The 20,367-nt window shown below is 44.0% G+C and overlaps 1 protein-coding gene across 7 annotated transcripts in view; it reads right to left on the reverse strand.

The window, feature by feature from the left end:
- The window catches only part of LOC144115637 (uncharacterized), a 136,848-nt gene extending 117,377 nt beyond the window's left edge, over positions 1–19,471 (reverse strand). For 4 of the 7 annotated variants that reach the window (XR_013311484.1, XR_013311483.1, XM_077650065.1 and 1 more), the window contains exon 1: positions 19,254–19,471. The gene's annotated coding sequence lies outside the window, so the exon portion shown is untranslated. Of the gene's footprint in view, positions 1–1,687; positions 5,714–6,532; positions 6,644–15,239; positions 16,986–17,981 lie in introns of those variants that run through there. The other 3 variants (XR_013311481.1, XR_013311482.1, XM_077650064.1) reach the window with 3 other exon arrangements.
- Positions 19,472–20,367: the final 896 nt, after the last annotated feature.

Here is a 20,367-nt window from a genome sequence, read left to right on the forward strand (position 1 = left end):
TAGCAGCGTGTGGCGAATGCAAGTCCTTAGTTCAGACACTTCGAGCGATTGGCTTACGTGGCGATTGGCTACTGTGCCGGAGTTCCCGGGTTAGAACCCGACTGCAGCGGCCGCGTTATCGATGGAGGCCAAACGCAAAGGCGCCCGTGTGCTGTGCGATGTGAGTGCACGTTAAACATCCCTAGGTGGTTGAAATTATTCCGGAGCCTTACACTACGGCACCTCTTTCTTCCTTTCTTCTCTTAGTCCCTCCTTTACCCGATCCCTTATGGCACGGTTCAGTTGTTCACCAAGATGCGAGACAGATACTGCGCCATTTCTTTTCCCCAAAAACCAATCTTCTTCTTTTTCTTCCCCGTACACTCCCAACTCGTAAATTTTGCCTGTCGACAGTACCTCCGTGTGACGCGATTCGAAATTGATCACTTCAGGCCGGACCTGTTCAATTAAGCGAGTTCACACAGTTAATTTTCTTAGAAATACTGAGCGCAGTGCGCGAGCTCAGCCACTGTGACCCTGTATAGTAAACGGGTACCGCACAAGGGGGGGGGGGGGGAATGGTAGGGTTCTAACGTAGTTAAACCGAGTGTATGTGTGAATGCACGTGTTTAGCCTGGTTGTCTCATAGTTTTGCTTTGCTAGGTCGTCGGCACCTCTGGCGACGAGATTAGTTCTAGAGTAGTTTTAGTTGATGGAAGACGACGACATGCAATGCACAGCGCGAGCGTGTGTTGCGGTTTAACGCAAGCCGGGGTTGTCTGCGGCAGCAGCATAGTGCTCTCGTGCACAGGCCAGCAAAATTAATCTGCTCACGCCGCCTCGGGTTCGAATCCCAGTCGCGGCAATATTTATTTTATTATGTTTGCCAAGGTCATCCTCAAGGTCAAGCTTCACACTAACGCTGTGAGCCAGTTAGACCTCGTGAAGTAGTACTTTCACACTAAAATATTAGCCCTCCTGAGCCAAAATGACAGTGACAACGTTTACAATTGCTGTACAGTTGATGCCTTCATAACCGTATAAAGACACTCCATAAGCACGTTCCTGACCAGTCCAGCTCGATTCAGCACCTCAAATGAGTGTGAATGCGGCTTCCAGTTCAGTTTGACATAACTAGTGTGAACAGAGGTCATCAACATGCTTTAGCAAAGCATCTGTATTTTGATAGCCTCTTCTCTCTCTATCTCTCTTTTACTGTAAGTGTTTTTCACCACCACTGCCTGCTCATAATGACAAATGCTACAACTGGTTAACATGTCTTGTACTTGGCAACAGCATGGCAAGACAGCCTAATACATTTGTAGCGAAGTCTGCCAAACAAGTTGTAGTACTAGGTATTGTTGAACTTGGCATCACCGTATGCTGATATTGTGAAATAACATTCAGTGGCATTTAAGTCTTGGTGCGTTTTTCTCAGATCTATCTGCTGTAGGTCAAAATTTGGGCACATGAGTGCAAAACGGATTTGTTGAAAATACTTTTCATGAAAACAGTTACTTACAGTACTGAGTACTGTGTAACAAGAAAGTATCTGCTGAGACTATGTTCAACTGTAAAAAATGTCTGAACAGTGAAAAGTAAATCATTCATAGTGTAGTGGCGCAGGGGTTCACTCGAACCCGGGCTCCGTTGGGTAATGTGTCCGAGCCTTCGTGTTGAAGAAATATGGAACTTCAAGCTTGGGAAAACGAAAAACAAACCGGTTTACTGGCACGTTTCATGAAACTTGATTACATCATTTAAAACGAAACAGAAAGAGCAAACAGTGAAGAATTAAAAGTTGATAGCGTCGAGAAACTGGATGAGCGTTGTCGTCAGGGCCCAGAGCGATCGTTCGTACTCAGGACACTCGTTAAATACACTGAGGCTCTGCCGCTTTCACCACACGATTCACAGATCGGAAGAGTCGCCGCACATAGCACGCTGAGCCCTGTGGGAATGGGCGAGGAGGATACGGAGGCCCGCTGCTACTTCATCATCGGGAATGCGCTTCTGCCCGCTTCCTTTCGTCATCTTGTCCATCGTCGGTCGCGTCTCACGGTCCGACACAAGGGGAGCGTGCATGGGAGATTCCACGGGTAGTTTCCCCGAGACATCTTTTCTTTTTCGTAAGGTCAACGAGGGGTCAAACAACGTGTCCCTAGCAGGTTTGTAACAACAGTTAACAGCAAATTGAGAATAAGAAAAAGGAGCATTACAAAAAAAGCCTGCGTTTACTTATAAGAATAGATAACACAGTGTCCCCCAAAATATCTGGGAGGAATGTATGCAAAAGGACGTAGCAAACATTTTTGAAGTTTTCCGCCAGCATCTCGCCCCCCCCCCCCCTCTTCTCAGAAAAAAAAAACTTGAAACATGTTATAAGTAATTCAAGAATGAGTACAAGTGTTTAAGTTCATTCTAAATATAGATTTTTTGAAGTATTTGCAAGATGCCATGTTATCATGAGAAGTACTGAATATAGAATATTCAATATGTGGTAGAAGAAGCACCAAAAGATATTGACAGAAGAACTAGGGGCTGTGCTGATCCTCTGCCATTGTCTTGTGGTGCTGCTGTTGCCATGGTACACCAACAACTCACCAATGTACAGTTCTCCTCTGTTGTATGTTAGCTATATGCATGTTTGACAGAGTTTTCCATGGCCACATTTGTTAAATCCTATCACCCAGAAATCTTGAGTCACAGTCATGACCTTGTGCTGCACTGCTATCTTCTGTTTTGTCAGCCTCAAAGGTTTGCAGAATGTGGCTGTGTAGGAAAAACTTCATTGGTGTGCTGATGCCTTATGTACCAGTTGCCTGGCAATATGCCAGTGAATGGAGCGTGCATGTTCCCTCATGATTGCCTTGGAAATGTTGTTATTTATTATGGCGCATGTATATGGGTTTTTCTGCGCACCCAAATTTCGTTGCGTTTTGTCAGGATCATACATGCCGGAAGGGCTGGCAGTTATTATATCAGAGCAGTGTGAATGTGAGAAAACATACTGCAGTGGGTAAATGAAAACTAGAAAGACTGGTACGATGTAAAGCTGCTGAAACCGCTCACCAGTTCTTGAAAAAGTGAACATATCGCCACTAAATTAAAGCTTCTGTTTGGGCGAGATGGTAATGATCCATTTGCTCCAGTGGTTGTGTTGCTTGTCTTCGTGTCATGTGTCCCGTCTTCCCGCACTCTTTAACAATGACATCACTACTACGCTTCACAATTTTTTACCTAATGTATTTGTCTTTGGTGGCTTGCAAAAATGGCTCAAGCTTGCAGATCTGCAATGTCAACAGGCCGGCAAATCAAGGTCCACAGAATGTTATGTTAGGAATAACTTGGACGGTTCTCTGCGTGAATTGCTAAATAATTTCAAAATAACTGCGTAACCATGTTATTGGCATTGTTGTAATCAAATGCTGTGTAGCCCACCCCTGTTATGCCTCTAACAGACGACACAGCAGTATGTGTAAATAATAAAAAGTACTCGAATGCTTCTTCCCCAAAAAATTGATGCCATGTAATGACACCATTTTTTAGACATCAACTGATAATCCTTATCGCATGCTTTGTAGCATTTACAGCCTTTGTAGCGTTTCCAGCAGTCAGCCTGTCTGTAAAGGAGTTTTTTGTCAATGTTTAGGGGATGAAGGTGCCAATTAAACCAGAGCGCAGGATTAGTGCACAAATCTGTCAATAAGAGCAGCATGTTTATTACTAAACAGGTTCCAGCTGACCTGCACTGAACGTGTTGAAAAAATTTAGAAGAAAGTTCTCAGCAAAAACTGTCAACTCAGCATTTATTTTCGGCGAAGTTTGCTCAGTTGTAGCACTTGATTTGTTTTTTGCAATTTGCTTTCTTGTGGTGCTTGAAATTAAGCTTTCCCGTGATTATAGTATGATCCGAAAGGCCTTCTAAGAGGGTAATATTGGAGCAAACAATTACTGGTTTGGATAAGATCATGAACATTGGTAGAACAACGCATGGGTTCAGAAATATGTTTTGCAATGAAAAAAACACGGCAAGCCTGAGCTTCAGGATCATTAGCTGTAGCTGTTAATGAATAACAACTAATTGCTGGAAAGTTAAGATCACCTAGTAATAGTATGCCTGATTTAGGAAATCGAACAGTAACTGCGCTTAAAATTCCACAGAATTAACTTGAGAGAAAAGTGTGCATGTCAGGAGGGCTGTAAACACCAATAATGACATCCGTAGGACCACATTTCATACGAACCCACACTGACTCCAGGCACGATATGACCTCAATAAGCACAGCAGTAACCTCTCTTTTTAATGGCAAGAAGTACACCACCACCACTACGGCCGACGTGGTCACAATGAAATATGTTAAATTCGGAGTCGCAGAGGAAAATGTAATTGTCAGAAATCATGTCATTTAACCAGGTCTCAGTAAGCGCGATGATAGACAAACTGCTCGAATCGATTAGTGAAGAAAGAGCCATGTATTCAGATAGAACACCTCTTATGTTAATGTACAGAAAACTAACATCCATATCAGTGTGACGCTGCATTTGACCGAGGGTGTGGTTTGACTACCAATTTATGAGGACTGGAAGGAATACATCACTCGTCTGACATCCGCACTGTGCAGAAAGTTGTGTGGACTCTGTTGTGCAGCTCCTTAACTTATGTTTCAAACAGAAAACTCGCAGTGCCTTGGTGCGAAGCACATTGTATGAAATGGCTTGTTTGATGAGAAGGAGCCTGGTCTCCCAGCGTAAGTAACCGTAATTTTTATTTTTGGTGAAGTGCACAGACAATGAATACAGAGGAAAGGATGATGCACTGCTGCTGCTGCTTGCCATTTATGTGTTCGCACTCTTACACAGACTTATGCAGTAAAGAGTGCTAGCACTGTGAATGCATAAGAATCATCATCATGACTGCAGGTTTCTGCAGTAAAATGTCGGCCGTAGTAGACGTGCATTTTTCTCTTCAGACTATGAATTATTTCTGCTCAGAAAATTTCTCGGGTTATCAGAAATGCTTATTCCTATTAAAATATGTCAGTCAAAAGTATGTTGGCACCTGCATACTCTGCAATGAAGGTTGAGGAAAGCACCATTCTCCGACTTTCACATTTTTGCAATGCTCGTGAAAACAATCATTTAAATGTACCCCAATCTGTCGTTAAAAAACAGTACCTAAGACAGCGGGATCCAATGTACAAGGAATCCTGTGCACTGAACAAATGTGATGTTATATTGTTTTTTTTCGCATTCTGTTCGTGCAAAAAATGGTTGGCCTAGTCATCTGGCACAACGATTGCAGCTCGTTTGCCACAGAAAACAACCACTTTGACATTGAATCGCTGTTCGAGTTTCTCTTGGCTATATATATATGACAGTTTGGTTGCTCTGAAGAGCATTGAGGAGGCAGTGCCTTTATTAAAGACCGTGTCTTTATTAAAGGACTGCTTCCATACAATTCAGTCCACCGTAAACTTGTCAAGACATCTCTTGAATGTCATGTTCACACCATGTTGGCATCGGGGCCTCAAAGAATGCACACTTAGCAGGAGCACAGTACCTTAACAATGTTTTGGCCAATGTTGGTGAAGGCTTCACTGATATAGTCTGCAGAGCACCTCAGCTGTAGCATAGCTTGAAGAAAATCAGGCAGCGAACCAATATGTCAGTGGCTTTTTTTTCTGCACAGCACTAGCCGCATCACTTTGTTGGATGATGAAGGCAACCACTTCTGGAAAAAAAAGTGTACAAAGAAATGTGTAAAGAAACAATTCCACTGCACAATATACAGTGTATTAGATCCTGCTATCACCGGACAGGTGTTTAGAAGGGCGCACTGGGGTACATATTTTTTCATCTCCTCATGCCACAGTTTCACCTGAGGCTGCAGGATGTGAAAATAAATAAATGTTCAAATGACCACCTCCATAAGCATTTCAACATTGTAAAGAAAAGAATGGAAGCTTCCTCAACCTTTGTTGCGCCAACCTGCACCTGCAAGAGAACAAAGCCACTAAAAAAATAATGTAAACAAAGCTGCTCACTTGCAGTGTGATGACCACTCGGGAAAAAAAGCGCACAAGAAAAACAGTTGCGGTGAAAATTAAGCGGTATTTGGTCTTGAGATATGACTGCGGTTAAGCGCAGAACTGAGCTTAACAGCAGTTAAAAGCTCTTATTTACAAGTATAAGCAGCAAGAACAATTTAATTTGGTCCAATCAGTGAGGAATGAAATCGAAATTAAACTTTGGGAGTTAAACAGGTCCAATGCTTGACCTCAGCTTTGACACACAGACGCTAGCATCGATACTGCCAGATTCGGGAACGGCTCAACTCAGCAGTGCAGTGTCTGTCATTGTGCATACATCCTGCACAAGAATTGGAATGTAGTTAGGGAACATGCTAATGGTGCTAGCATGAGTACAGAACCATATGCAAACAGATAGGTGAACCGGGGAACCTATAACTCCAGTACAAAAGGTGCAAACGCACGCAGACACCTGGAAAGATTCTGCATAGCCAACAAAGCCGACATATACATTGGCTCACCATCGTTGTCACAGAGCAGCCAAGAAATCACATTCCTCACAGGGAGGTCACAGGAAAATGAATGTGCGCATCAATGACATCCTCCTCTTGAGTCTTCAGGAATGCCTGCAGCTGATGCAGTAGACCCAGGAAGTGGTGAATAACTGGTAAGCAAGCAAGTTGTCTACAGGGTCACTGTGAATGCAACAGCCAACACAGAATCGGACACCCAGTGCGAATCCTGGCATCATGTCTTTCACAGCCTATGAGGCACTTCGCATCGCAGTACAATTTTTGCAACCGGGAAAATGTTCAAGTTTCTAAGATTACAATTTGGAATCACTGCTTGTTGTTATGCAGAAAAGCATAATGTAATCCCTGTATATATATCTCAATAAATGCGTCTTTGTTTTATTTTTCTTCCCAACTTTTATGGACAGTTTTGATGGGGGACCAAAGTACCATATTAACGAGGCATGCCTGCATAACCATGCAGTATCCAAAAAACACCACCTGGTTTCGCATGATATGCATGGCCTTCGTTAGGAATGTCCCTCATCCCTGCTATGAGAAAAAATACAGAAATCGTACAGCAGTAAGTTGAGCACACAGAAAAGGTATTATGCAAAACTTTCTGAAGTAAACAGCAGTCAGCCAAACAAGCTTCAGTGTTCATTTTCAGAGTCCTTTCAATGCTCCTGTTATGAGGAAGCCCACTAACTTTGCATGCATCTTCTAATGTTGCGGCTGTATCAAAGGACGAACAGCATGATAAACACTGCCACTATAGTGGGTGTGATGCATAGGGAGACCCTTTGGATACCAATGATGGCAGGGGGGTCACCTTTATCTTGCCCATGGAAGAACAGATGTGGCAACTTGCAGATAGTGGCTACATACAGAGTGCTACAAGGTGGCATTTCTGGAGCGCGCCCATGGCAATAAACAGTCTCACGGTAAAGTATTCCTGCATCACGTTCGGCTGCTGAAGTGTCAAGCAAGAGTGATTTCTGCATATTTCCAGCCAGTCTGCTGGCACTGAATGATTGCCAAATGGCCACTGCTTCAAACTACATTTCTGGTCATGTGCCACTCTGCGTCAAAAAGAGGTGGCACCTTACCCATTCTCAATGTTCACTCGCACTTGACAAGGAAATGTGAGAACCAGTCAAAAATAAAGGCAATGAGCAAGCAATACGGCACTTGATGTAGAAGGATGCTCCGTAAGGCAAGTATCTAGACAGAACACCTTAACAAAGAAAATTGCCTGTTTCTTGAATGTTTCGTCACAATTCACAGCCACCTAGGTTCTCGAAACAATTTTTTTACAGTACTTCCCAGTCAATTTCAAGAATTAAATTTGGGGACAGCAGAGTCATTGCACGCGAAAGGAGATGAACCAAATTCTTGGCATTTTAGATTTCGCTGAGAAAATTCATGGAAGACCAGTCCCAACAGAAGTGTAGAGACCTTCTTTCGAAGAAAAAAAATTTTCTTCATATATCATGCTCCAAAGTGTAAGAAATCACCTTCATCTGGGCATTTTGCAAAAATTATTGGTACGGACCAATCCTTGTCAGCAAAGTTTATCTCCGCATGTAGTCTGGTTTTGAAATGCCCTGTCATGGCTCAAAAAATAAACTGTGTATGATGCCATTTTGGTTTAAAATGGAAGTGCTTAACAGGAGAAAAATTTGAAGATTTCCGCATTTTTTAAACTAAACTTGGAGTCTAAATTTAAGCAAACCTTTTTGGGGTTTTGCCTGAAACCTTGATCTAGCACTGTTTGCATTAAACTTGTACCTTGCGTTGTTCTGTAATTTAATAAAAAAGTATATCGATTTCTACGAAAATGGCCACACTGAGGACCAGAAAACGCTATGTGAGCAACGGTGCTAGACAAAAATATAGCAAAATGGTCAACCCGTTTAATTTCGCGTATTAAAAAAACTAGAAAAATATTTTTTTTTGTTGGCGAGAAATAAATTTTTATAAAGGAGTTCCAGGGATGTGGTGCCAGCACCTGTTACGGTCCGGCCTCGCTAAGCCCTAAGCAATTGCCATTAGCATTGGGCATATTGTTAGAAGATGGCGGAATGGAGCCATTTCTGTGTTTTCAGTTATTCTTAAACAATATGTTTGGGCGGAATATTCATGGTATACAGGAGGTGTCATGTTATTCCCTATAGGCATGTCCTAAACGCAAGATTTTAAAAAGGTAGTCCGAATGTTGTGTTGGGTTTTATGGCACATAGGCAGCTAAGGCCATCGTGCGCCAGGCTCAAGGTATAGAATGAGTTCCGTGCAGAATGTTTACAAATGGGATATTATTATCTATGGTGTAGATGGCCTAAAATATTGTACTGCCTAGTAATAACATAGGGGAAGAAATTTGGAAAATGCTACCTGTGAAAGCCTTAAAGTAGGTCAGGTGGCCTCAGTGGCTACCCTTGGCTGGGCAAGGATCCTGAGGCTCCCAAACAATCAAAGAAAGACCTCAGCCTTCTTTTCGGGGATGAGAAAATGGCTGAAGGTGTATCATGCAATAAAGTGAGGCAGTAGTTCAAAATGTAGTTTTTCAAGTACGCCTGCTTCTTTTAAAAGCTAAAAATAGAAGCTATGTTAACAACGACATTATCATCTAAGAGCAGTGCTGGATGAAAAGGAATGAAATCATTATAAAATTGAGTGAAATCATTTTTTCTCAGTTTTTCCAGTTTCACACAAGAAAATAAAATGTGGTTACCCGTGAGTTCATCTCCGCATTCTTGGCAAGCAGGTTTGTCTTGTTTTGTTAGTAGGAAGTTGTGCGTAAGGTGCGTGCGGCCTATTCGGAGACGGCATAAAATCACTTCCGTGAAACGTTCTTGGTGCACACACGACTTAAATTCACCTAAAACTAGTTTTACCAAGTGTAGTTTATTTACTGCATTGTTCCAAACCGGCTGCCATTTTTTCCTTAGTTTCCTTGCTACTAATTTCATGCAATAATTATACGGTATATTTACTTTTTCCTTGCCACGAGCTTTAGCAGCACACACATCTGGTCTCTCATTGCCTTTTATTCTCACATGACTCGAGACCCAGCGCAGTTTTATATTTTGTCCTTGAGCTGTGGCAGTTACTATGTTGTCTATGATGTAACCAAGCAGCGGGGTGCGTGCATTTTTAGAATGGAGAGCCGTAAGTACACATAAGGAGTCTGTGTAAGTAATAGAATTTTTGAGGTTCTCACTTAGTATTTTTTCGATGGCCACACATACTGCGTAGCACTCCGCGTTGAAGATGGAAGAACACTGTGGTAGTCTATTTCCTCCGAATTCCCTCGTACCACTGCGCTTCCTACACAACTATCTGTTTTTGATCCATCAGTATAAAATTTTGTAAAACTGCTGTATATTTCTTCAAAGGCACAGAATTCTTGTAATATATGTTGCTGTGGAGTTTTTTTTACTGAAATGTATAAGAGTGAGGTCACAGGTTGCTGGGAAATTGTACCATGGAGGCAGTGGACCTCGTCTTCGAGCAATGCCAGGTAATGCATCCATTACACCGAGGTTTTGGCACATCTCTTCAAAATGCAGGAGAAGTGGCATTATAGCTAATGATTTGTTGTTGAATAGTGTTCTAGATGGGCACTTTGTGACTATTTGGTGACAGATATGTTTATGTAGTCAACAGCTTTTGCCAGTCTGAACGTGTTAGATGGATAAACATTTATTATTTACATTGCACTTGATTGAGTCATCAGCCTCACCGATTATTCAACTTCCAAAGCTGTGGTGTATAGCAAACGCAATGTTTAATAAACCATTTGTATTGAATTAAATGGGACACCTTGTATACGCACAAAATATGAAGGGGAGACTGCATAGTATAGCAAAAAAAGGGGGTTATAACATCATGTGGCCTGAATTGGGAACAGCTGGGGATAAGAGTTAATAGAGAATACCTGAATAATCTGTGATTTACTGATGAAATTGCTTTGCTGAGTCACTCACGAGATGAATTGCAAGGCATGATCAATAATTTAGACAGGCAGAGCAGAACGGTGGGTCTAAAAATTATGATGCAGAAAACCACAGTAATGTTCGACAGTCTAGCAAGGGAACAGCAGTTCACAATTGGCAGCAAGGGCCTGAAAGTGGTAAAGGAATACATTCCTCAGGGAAGGTAGTGACAGCTGATCCGGATCATGAGAGGGAGATAACTAGAAGGATAAGAATGGGGTGGAGCGCATACGGCAGGTTATCTCAGATCATGTATGGCAGGTTACCAATTTCACTCAAGAGAAAAGTGTACAACAGCTGTATCTTACCGGTACTCACCTACGGGGCAGAAACGTCGAGGCTAACGAAAAAAGTTCAGCTTAAGTTAAGGACAACACAGCAAGCCATGGAAAGAAAAATGATAGGTGTAACGTTAAGAAACTGGAAGCTGGCAGAGTGGATGAGGGAACAAACATGGGTTAATGACATTTTAGTCGAAATCAAAAGGAAGAAATGGGCTTGGGCAGGTCATGTGATGCGAAGGCAAGTCAACCGCTGGTCATTAAGGGTAACGGAGTGGTTCGAAGAGAAGGCAACAGCCGCAGGGGCGGCAGAAAGTTAGGTGGGCGAATGAGATTAGGAAGCTTACGGGGATAGAGTGGCTGCAGTTTTCAAAGGACAGGGTTAATGGGAGAGAAATGGGAGAGGCCTTTGCCCTGCAGTGGGCACAGTCAGGTTGATGATAAAAATGATGAAGATAGAGGGCCTGCTCATATACTTTTGTCGGCATTCTTGGCGATATGAAAGCCTCAGTTACCTTCCTTTCAGCTTTACCTCTTGCCTTTGCAAAGAACACTGTATTTTCAAGGGCAGGGCAGCAGCCATGTTTCTTGCATTTACTATGGTACATTGCCAAATGGGCATACTCCCACACGGTAGGCAAATCTCGGCCTGTAGTCCAATTTGTGTCCCTTTTGAAAACGTCCCTTTCAGCATCACCTGATTGGCCAAAATGCCAGAAGCAGATGTGCTTCCACTTCTGCCGTTTGGAGCAGTCAGGTGCCACCGAATGGAATTTTGAAAAAAGACGATGTGCAAACAAACAACACAGGAGAGACACAAACGAAAGTGCAACTCTGCAACTGTTTATTCACTTGGAAAGCGAGTGAATAGATCAGCAAAAGGGCAAGACCAGACTTCAACCAGCCGGCTATCCTACTCTGCTCAGTTGCCAAAGCGTTACTGAAAAAGGTTAAAAAAAGAAAAATGTAATAACAGTGCAAAAAATGATGTTGCCAAACAGAAAACTAAACCTGTGATAATTCCTTATATTCATAAGATGGCACACAATCTGAAACATGTTGAGGCAAACTGACTTTTTAGACATGCGCTGAGACACATTTTTTCTATAGCCATTTGTTACCTTTTTGTTTCTACTTGTGCGCATGTGTGGGTCCCTCTGTGCTCTTGCCATTTTGTCGATATATGCAACGCTTCCTAGGTGAATAAACAGTTGCACTTGTTTCGTCTGTCTTCTCCCTGCGTGGTCTGTTTTGCGCGTCTGTTTTCAAAACCATTACCGAATGGGATGTTTTTGAATGAGCTGCAAGTTGGAATAAAGGGCCTTGTTCATGGCAGTGAGGCACATTGTGTTTTCTTATGCCCTTTTTTAACTTTCATCTCCTAATCTTTTGGTCAACCTTGAGTACAGCTCAGCAAGCTTACGAAAGAAGGTCTAAAATTTCTGGCGGCTAGTTGATGCAAAGAAAGACAAGGGTTGTAGCAAAAGAGTTTATTCATTCAAACATCTTTCAACATATCTGCCACTGATGTCAGTGCGTTTCTTGTTGTGACAGATTTACTTTTCCTAATGAGCTTTGAAATAATTCCTTTGTAGCTTTTGCAATTCACTGTCCCCAGTGGCAGTGATCTCATTTCTGGAAATAAACAGTGGTCCTAGATGAATCTTCATTCCCAAGATGCTGTTGGGGTTCGACAAGTCAATAGATGGGCCTGAGACCATAGTGAAAATGGTACAGTATCGTTGTTAATTTTTGTTCTTTCAAGAATGTTGCCGTTCGATTTGCACCATCTCCACTTTTTTCTGATATTTATAGTCAGTATGTGTATTTGGAAAAGCACCATAAAGCAGTTATGACTCAAAAACGATATAAAAACACCACTCTAAGCTTGACAAGACAGAAAATTCATGCAGCAGAATGTATTGCCAAAGTCCAAAAAAATTTGGAGCTCCTCACATAAATGGCATCAAAAATATAGGCTCACTCGTTACCTGCCTGCAACTCTCTTGACGTTGTGAGAAACATAATGCAGGTAAGGCATGGAACACACTCGCTTCCTCTCTTCATTGCTCTTCAAATGCTGTGTGCGTGTAGTTCTCATTTCTCTTTCTTCCTTCCTTGCTTTTTCACAGTTTTTTTTAAAGAACTATACCCACGAAATCTTTGCTTGTGTGTTTTCTTGTTTGAAGCGATGCGTTAAACATTAGTATATATGGATCACTCCGTACACATCAGAGCCGCTAAATAATTTACAATCGAATTTCCTCTTGATGCTGTTTTGGTTCCAGCGGCAAGGAGATGGTTGTGATATCAAAGCTGGGTGCACGTCACATGCGGCATAAAAAAACTGCAGTATAACTGCTCCTTTGTTTTCATTAACTGCAATGCTAAAACCAGCCTGTCTCAAGAGCGAGAATGACTACAAATGAAGAAGCAGTGACCTATACTGACATTTCATGTCATAGCCATTGTCCGGCTGTCTAAACCAAAACAGCATGAGAAAATAAATTGAATTTTAAATCACATAGCAGGCCTAGCTAAATACCAAGTGGTGATCCATGTATTCTAATATCTGATGTTTCACTACAGAGAAGACAAGATGTAACTAAAATTAGGTGTCATTTTCTAAAGTGAGTGACAGTAAGACATGTACTGTGGCCTCACTTTATTCTTGTTTAACCATGTTCACAATACATCAACCTTTTCATGCAGTTCAGATTATAGTAACTGCATGAAGCTTATCTATGTAATAAAGTACACTACGTGCATTGTATGAAAGAACTCTGACTGGCACCTACAAAATGTGCCAATTTTCTTCTTCTGTCATGAGCATGTTTGCAATTCGTAACGGTTGGAGAAAGCTTAGCTAGCAGCACAAGCGGCCATCTCAGCAAGAATGAAACAATTAATGACCTCACTGACACCATGCATGGGCTTATCTTTTTTTTAAATGCATAGAATTTCATACATGTAGAATTGCAAGGGAAATTAGCACAGCTGAAAACGGGACTAAGCCTTTGCAAGTTTGTTCAGCGTTACACTATGTGTATGACCCTTTCAAATGTTGAGAACTGGAAGTGATTTCCTCACTAAATTCCCTTCAGATATAGTTTCATGCACCTACACTTCGAGCAGTCTATCTCGAGTCAACATACACTGAAGCTGGGTGCAACACTAATGAGGTGTATATTTCAGTGTTTGCCGTTCAGAAACTTTGTACGCCACAGCTCTCTGGAATATGAAATTGCGCATATGAAAGATGTTTTTAGATGGACCAGCTTATTATTAGTCATTATACAACCTCACTTACACAGTTTTAGGCTCGATATCTAAAAGCCATCTTTGTTCAACGTACAGTTATGAGCTAGTTTTATTGGTCTCTCAGTGCATAGCAATTGTGAACCTCATGTTAGCTAAATTATTTAAGGAGAAAGTGCGCTTTAGAGAGTAATTTTAAAGTGCTCTGAAAAAATTTCAGCCACCAAATGAATCCTGCATAACTACACACAATATAAGCTTCAGTTATGACTGGGCACACATCAAACAAAACTTAAAGGAACATTGAGGATAAATTAAAGTTGACCTGCTACTCGACAGGCTATGATATTCTAATGTCAAAGGAACTGCTGTCGCCGAAAACTGAGCTTTAATAAGACGGAAAACACCAAAAGGTGAACTACGGGTGTTGTCATCACCAGCTGATTTTGCAAGTAAACGGCATGCGTGCGTAGGCACCAAATTTTGGGCATATACAAAAAAGCCAGAAAATACCAGGAGGTTCTAAAACATATGCATGATTGAGCAAGATGAAAATAGCCCAAGTTGTGGAAAATTTCTAACAAAAAAAAAACCATTACCTAGAACATTTACCTGTACCATTCAGGGCTTTTAAAGCCAGAAAATACCAGGAGGTTCTAAAACATTTGCATGATTGAACAAGATAAAAATAACCCAAGTTGTGGCAAATTTTTTACAAAAAAAAGCATTTGCTAGAATATTTACCTGTACCATCCACGGTACCTTGTTCTTCACAACTTCTTTCTGTTCCGCTCTAAGAAGAAAGTCCACAGGGTAAACTGTTCTGTTGTCGTGGAACGCAGCCATTTGCACATACATTGAATTAAGCTTGCCCAAACGGCACTCTTTTATGCCATGTATTCATGCAGTCTCTTACGCACTAAAAAAAAAACTGGGATAGCCCAGTTGTCCCAGATAAATTGCCCAAATGGCACTCTTTTACGCCATGTATTCATGTAGTCTCTTACGCACTAAAAAAAAAACTGGGACAGCATAGTTGTCCCAGATAAATTACTCACCTTCATTAAACTTATCCCATACCACCCCTATGGAAGACATCGTTGCTTCACCGCCTCACCGGCGTTCAAATAAATTACCTGCGTTATCGATGCAAAGAATGAAAGCGAACAAAATACCCACCTTGAATTAAGCTTGTCCAAACGGCACTCTCATAGTCTGATAGTCGCCGCAAGCGGCAGTCATCGTTGCTGTCATCGAAAAGCAGGAACACCCAGAGGCGGCAGGGCGCCGCCATTTGCAATTACCGGCGTCGCGTCTATTTTCCACACTTTGCCATGGGAACAGCTGCTCCGCGTGCGCGTTGGCGTAGGCAACCATGGCATGTACATAGTTGTCATGGCAACAGCTGCTCAGCGCACGCGTTGGCGTGGGCAACATTGAGCTTGTCTGCACCAGCTAGCAAACGGAAATACGCTACCCAGGGGCTCGAGGAAACCGCTCATTTCCGGTCCCCAGGAGACCTTGCGGCAGGCGTCGAGCGTAACAGTAGGTTTAACTCATCTTTCGCAGTTCGCGCCCGAAAAACGTGATAGAAAGTGAAGCTAAATACGCAGAAGCCGAAGTCTGTAGAAGTATACACACTACAAGAGAGCAATTTGCAGGAGTAGCGTAAACCGCTGTTCGCCTTCGTTAACGAGGGCAGCCTGCGGCAGCATTCGTTGCTCTCAGTGCTCATGAGAGTCGCGCTCCATACCGCTGAGGCCAGTTGAATCTCCAGACAAGCTCGCGTCAGACACAGGCTCGCGTCAGGCTCACTGGGCCTGAAACGAATACATGTTAATGACACTGCGAAAACACGCGCTTTTGTTGTTTTGTGCTTCATAAAAGCGCGAGTTTCGCTCGCTTTTGCAACAGAATGATCTGCAAGAGACTACGCCAGTGGTTTATGCGCCAAAGCGGAGAGAAACCAATATCCAACTCCCCAGACAGAGTAGACGCTTCTCGGATCGGTGGCTAGTTAAAGCCTTCCATTGCTCAAAGACTATTTTCGGGGTGTCTGCAAAACACGCAGGGAAGGTGGGGTAGCCACAGCGACGGTAGAGCAATTCTACACTGGAGTAATATAGCATTCTTATCGGAGGATGGGATGAAAACTTGCATCGCTCAGCTATGGGTCAGTTGTTGGGTCTGCGACAGAGCTGAATGTGCTCGCGCTTTGTCTGGCAAGCCGGAGAATGAAAATTTCGGTGAGTGGATAAGGTTGCGTCGTGGAACAAAGGAAACACACACACACACACACACACACACACACACACACACACACACACACACACACACACACACACACACACACACACACACACACACACACACACACACACACACACACACACACACACACACACACACACACACACACACACACACACACACACACACACACACACACACACACACACACACACACACACACACACACACACACGCACGCACGCACGCACGCACGCACGCACGCACGCACGCACGCACGCACGCACACACACACACACACACACACACACACACACACACACACACACACACACACACACTCTAGCCGCCGCAGTGGCTGAGTGGTTATGGCGCTCGGCTGCTGGCCCGAAACACGCGGGTTCGATCCCGGCCGCGGCGGTCGAATTTCGATGAAGGCGAAATTCTAGAGGCCCGTGTACTGTGCGATGTCTGTGCACGTTAATGAACCCCAGGTGGTCAAAATTTCCGGAGTCCTGCACTACGGCGTCCCTCATAGCCAGACTTGCTTTGGGACGTTAAACCCTCATAAACCAAACCAAACCAAACCAAACCAAACCAAAACACACACACACACACACACACACACACACACACACACACACACACACACACACACACACACACACACACACACACACACACACACACACACACACACACACACACACACACACACACACACACACACACACACACACACACACACACACACACACACACACACACACACACACACACACACACACACACACACACACACACACACACACACACACACACACACACACACACACACACACACACACACACACACACACACACACACACACACACACACACACACACACTGCCATGATAGGGGACACAGGCAGGAAAACTAAGATGACAAATGACATGACAGAAGATAGTTTGCTATCGAAACGATGCAAGCCGGCCGCCCCAAGTTGCTTGTCGCAAGAATTAAAATGAACAAAAAATGGCGTTGGCTTAGCTCGGCTATGCCAGGATATACGTAGCGAAAGCTAAGGCATAGCTTGGTTAGCCTTGGCTTTCTTGATTGCAAGTCCAGGTTAGTCTGGTTGTCTGGCTAGTTGTTGTCACGTGGTTCGTCACGCGCTTGGTCCCGTGACCAGTCACGTGGTTGGTCACGTAGTACGGTGCGACCACGGTGAGAATCGGAGCATGGCGAAACTACGGGTTCGTGGCCAATGCAGCTTTCGCTACCAAAACGAGGCCACAACAGTGAAAGTCGCATCATTTGGGGTTTCTGTTTACGTTGCGGACTTTTGAAGTGACGGATTTGAACTTCGCCCCCGAAAGTTTTTATCCTCTCATTTCTCGGGCTGCTTCGCTTCCCGTCGTCTTTCTTATTGCGTTTTTCTTGTAAAATTACGGGTTTCCCTAACTTAGTGGAGCAGAACTATGAAGAGGATTGCACTGACATTAACAAATAATACCTGCCTTGTTATTAAAAGAAAGTTACGTATACACTACGATGTATAAGAAATGACGCAGAGCGGAAATGTGTTAGGCTTAACAGGTGCCTGGGGAGAATACACGCCATTCGGATCCGGCGCTCGGTTAGGCACAACTGCCCGCAATGCCCCGGTTCGCATACAAAACACTCACACGCAATGCGAAAGTCCGCAGCTCCCAAAGTCTGTCTGCTGCGATGCCAGCGCTGGTTCGTGGAAGCCCGCGGAGTTGTCGCAACGTTTTATTGCGGCCAAGCAAAACGCCCCTATAAGGGCGAGGGGACCATCTCCTTCGGTTCTCCTCCCACGAGACGCGGCATCCGATCCCGAGCTGCTGCCCGGAGGGCAACGCGCGCGTTGCTCATTTTGGGCGTTGCTTCCACGAACGAGGCACATCGGCCTTGCGCGCCTCACCCGGACACTGATGGGGTCGCAAAACACTTCATTCACAAGGACGCGCGATGCTTAGGCGCCGCGGCCCACTTCAGAAGAAGATAAGGAAGGAACGGTCAAAAACGCCTGCAATGACCCCGCACTATATCCATGTTCTTAGAATGTGGAATCGTTATCTAATACTCTGGTAAAAAACACCCGCCCTTGAGCTACATGACTCCGAGCTGTTTCACTTCCTCTCTAGAAAAGTGTACCCGCGTTATATTTTGTTTTTGCAACCCTGAGTCGTGTTACACAGCGCATCTCATAACCAACATTCTCGGACAAAAACTTTGAAAACCGGAAAACTGCAAGACACTCTTACAGAAATATTCAATGTAATGGCCTATTCTTCTGATATGTGGAAAAATCTTTCTTTCAAAGCGTTTCCCTCGATCGCATCGAGGAGTTAGGACTGCCAAAGAAAGCCAATGGGGAACGATTTGACGATAGCAAAAACGTTAATAGAAAAAGAATGGAAGACTGCCGTCGGGTGATCTGCGATTATATTGATTGTTACAGTTATATCTCACATTATATGAGAAAAAATGCATTAATAAACGGGTTTCTGCTCAAAAATGCTTTTGTCCATAATTTTCGGGTATGTGTACACGTGCGCGTTTTCCAAGAAATAAAGAAATCTGCAAACATTCTGCGGTGGACATGCCAATTATCCGCAAATGCTATCGGAAACGATTGCCGCCTTTCTGGGGCAAGGGCAAGAAGATCTAGTGTCAATCCCTGTCTTCCAACGAAGAGTCGCTGCTTACGGTTTTCGCTTTCTGCCTATTGAAATCGCGAAATGCCCCCGCGAAGTAAGAAGAAAGCGACCTGTTTAATCAAAGGTGTGTGTTGCCGACTGCTAGCGCGAATATCTACTTTCATTAACAAGCTTGGCACAAATTGGAAACCACGCGCGATCGTTAGCGTCTATTCTACTTCAGTATACTGCTTCCTCTTTCAATTGGCAAAAAGGAAACTGAGTGATCCATACCTGTAGCAGGTTCGCTTTCAAACTACGCAGGGTGAAGTAGGGGTGGCACTTGGTTTGACTGAGTTATGCATCCGTGCCTAAACGTTACAAATGAGAGAGATAGAGCGAGACGATTGCAATCGTTGAGTCACATTGCAGCATATATTAATGCGGCCAGAGGGGAAGCGAAGGCGCGGGGCCTATGGCTTGAGCTGGAATAAACTGAGGGACTCCGCACGAAGGAGCAGACACAAGAACGACCCTCAAGCGACCTTAGGGTGGATTCCCAGAGACGCCGCACCACGCTCTCTCAGCGTGAACGCGCAAAAAGGCTGTCGTAGTCTCCTTGTGCTCTTCACTTTTATCTTCCACTCTGCAGGTTTCTGGAGTGTTTTCAAAGATAAACCTGCGCGTATGTAAAGTGCATATATGTAATTCTGCGCACGTGCAGAATGGATGCTATGTTTCACTGATTGTGACCGAACTTGCCCGCATTTAACCCAGGGATAAAGGGAGTAGCGGACACCTGCTTGTGTCAGAGTGAGAGAAGCGCGACTAGGTGTCTTCTTTAGGGCGTGTCTGGGCTCTGTTATTTCGCCCGATGTAGAAGAGAAGAAAACAAAAAAAAAACATTTCGGCCAAGCTACTGCATAACACGAACAATTAAGCGAAAAGATGCCCCCGAGGCGACAGCATTCCCGCTGCTGTTGGACTTTCTGAGAGCGCTGTTCCTTCCTTAGCACACGTATAGCATGCGACGGTTCCGTCGACAGTCCATCCCCGGCCAAGGGGGGCAGCTAGACCGGCTCCTTCCCTCGTGCCCTTGCGATACTCCCGGACATTAGCTGTGATCTGCTGGCGACGATGTTCGGCTTGACCGCGGAGAGCTTCGCGTTCCGCCTTACGTACGGCTGCCGCCTTACGTACGGCTGCGAGTTTGCTGTGGCCGGTGCTTCTTTTCACGCTGGAGAGCACACCGAATCTCGGCTGCGCACTGCGGCTGGATCCTCGTTGAACCGCAGAGAAGACGAAGCTGCCACGGGCTGTGAGGAGCGCTTGTGCTGCCCTGGATGCGCTATGACAGCTGACGTGATGGCCGTCGCGCGTGGGCTTCCTGTAGCAGCTTTTCGCTGCG

Source organism: Amblyomma americanum, chromosome 1, assembly GCF_052857255.1.
Source record: "Amblyomma americanum isolate KBUSLIRL-KWMA chromosome 1, ASM5285725v1, whole genome shotgun sequence".
Lineage (NCBI taxonomy): Eukaryota > Metazoa > Arthropoda > Arachnida > Ixodida > Ixodidae > Amblyomma > Amblyomma americanum.